This window comes from Pongo pygmaeus, chromosome 15 (assembly GCF_028885625.2).
Source record: "Pongo pygmaeus isolate AG05252 chromosome 15, NHGRI_mPonPyg2-v2.0_pri, whole genome shotgun sequence".
NCBI lineage: Eukaryota > Metazoa > Chordata > Mammalia > Primates > Hominidae > Pongo > Pongo pygmaeus.
In genome coordinates this window covers 69,160,407-69,162,175 of record NC_072388.2, presented here as the reverse complement: position 1 = coordinate 69,162,175, position 1,769 = coordinate 69,160,407, and the positions used below count along the sequence as shown (strand labels likewise).

At 40.4% G+C, this 1,769-nt stretch overlaps 1 non-coding gene across 1 annotated transcript; it reads left to right on the top strand.

The window, feature by feature from the left end:
• Positions 1 to 735: 735 nt before the first annotated feature.
• LOC129013506 (U6 spliceosomal RNA) lies at positions 736 to 839 on the top strand. Its single transcript, XR_008493965.2, has one exon. It is a non-coding gene; the product is annotated as a U6 spliceosomal RNA (small nuclear RNA).
• Positions 840 to 1,769: the final 930 nt, after the last annotated feature.

Here is a 1,769-nt window from a genome sequence, read left to right as displayed (position 1 = left end):
CCGCACAGAAATAAACATAGAGCTACCATATGATCCAGAAATCCCATTCCTAGGTATATACTCAAAAGAAAGTAAACAGTATATCAAAGAGATATCTGCACTCCTATGTTTGTTCCAGCACTGCTTACAGTAGCTAAGATTTGGAAGCAACCTAAGTGTCCATTAATAGATGAATGGATAGAGAAAATGTGGTACATATACATAATGGAGTACTACTCAGCCATTAAAAACAATGAGATCCTGTCATTTTCATTTGCAGCAACATGGATGGAACTGGAGGTCATTATGTTAAGTGAAATAAGCCAGGCAAAAACGTCGCATGTTCTCGCTTATCTGTGGAATGTAAAAATCAAAACAATTGAACTTGTGGACATAGAGCAGTAGTAGAATCGTTACCAGAGGCTGGGAAGGGGACATGGTGGTGGAGGGGAGGTTGGGATAGCTAATAGGTTTTAAAAAATAGAAAGAATGAATAAGACCTACTATTTGATATCACAACAGGGTGCCTATAGTCAATAATAAATTAATTGTACATTTTAAAATAACTTAAAAAGTGTAATTGGATTATTTGTAACACAAAGGAAAAATGCTAGAGGGAATGGATATTCCATTCTCCATGATGTGATTATTTAACATTGCATGCCTGTATCAAAACATCTCATGTACCCCACAAATGTATATACCCACTATGAACCCACAAGAATTAAACAAAAAAAAACTAAAAAAACTAGCAGTGCTCACTTTGGAAGCAAATACTAAAATTGGAATAATACAGAGAATATTATCATGGCCCCTTGCACAAGGATGACACACAAATTTGTGTGCTCTATATTTTTTATATTAAATAAAATTATTATTTAAAAATTTTAAAAAACTAAAGAATTTTAATACACAGTTTGGAAAAACAGCAATATAGTTTCTAAGTAGCCCATAGTGAAAAATAACATAGTAAATAATTTTTCATTTCCAATAATAAAAGTAAAAATAGACCAATGCTGTAAGAACTGCTTCTTGTAGCATAGTAAAAAGAAAAAAAAAAAAAAGAAAAGGAGTGGCCAAGATGGCCGAATAGAAGCAGATAGTGTGCATGGCTCTCATGGAGAGGAAGAGAAGGGGTGAATAAATACAATACCTTCAATGGAAACATCCAGGTACTCGCACTGGGGTTAATCAAGGAAACAGCCTGACCCACAGAGAACAAACAAATGCAAGACAGGACAATGGCCTACCTAGCAGCAACATGGAGCCATGGGATTCCCCCTTGCCCAGGGAAGCAGTGAGTGAATGAGCAGCCCTGGGAAACCATGCTTCTCCCACAGATCTTTGCAACTTGCTGGTCAAGAGGTCTCCTTGTGAACGCACTCCACCAGGGCCTTCAGTCTTCAGTTTGACAGACAGAACTAGGTGGAGTCTTGGCATAACAGCTGTTCAGGCATGCATGGAGACCCTGCAGCCTTAGATGCTGAGGCTTTCTAGCAAACGTAGCTGCAGCTCCAGCAAACTGGGAGGTTAGACTCCTGTACATACCCCTAGGAAAGAGGATGAATCCAGGGGGCTGAGCAGCAACAGCCCACGGACCCCACTTCCACAGCACCTCATAAGATAAGACCCACTGACTTGGAATTCCAGCAGCTACCAGTAGTGGCATTGCACCTCCCTAAGAAGGAGCTCCCTGATGTTGGGGTGGGTCGCCATCATTGCTGTTCAGGTACCTTAGTCATTCCAGCCTTCAGGCTTTGGAGAGTCTGAGCTGACCTGGGGCAGAAGGG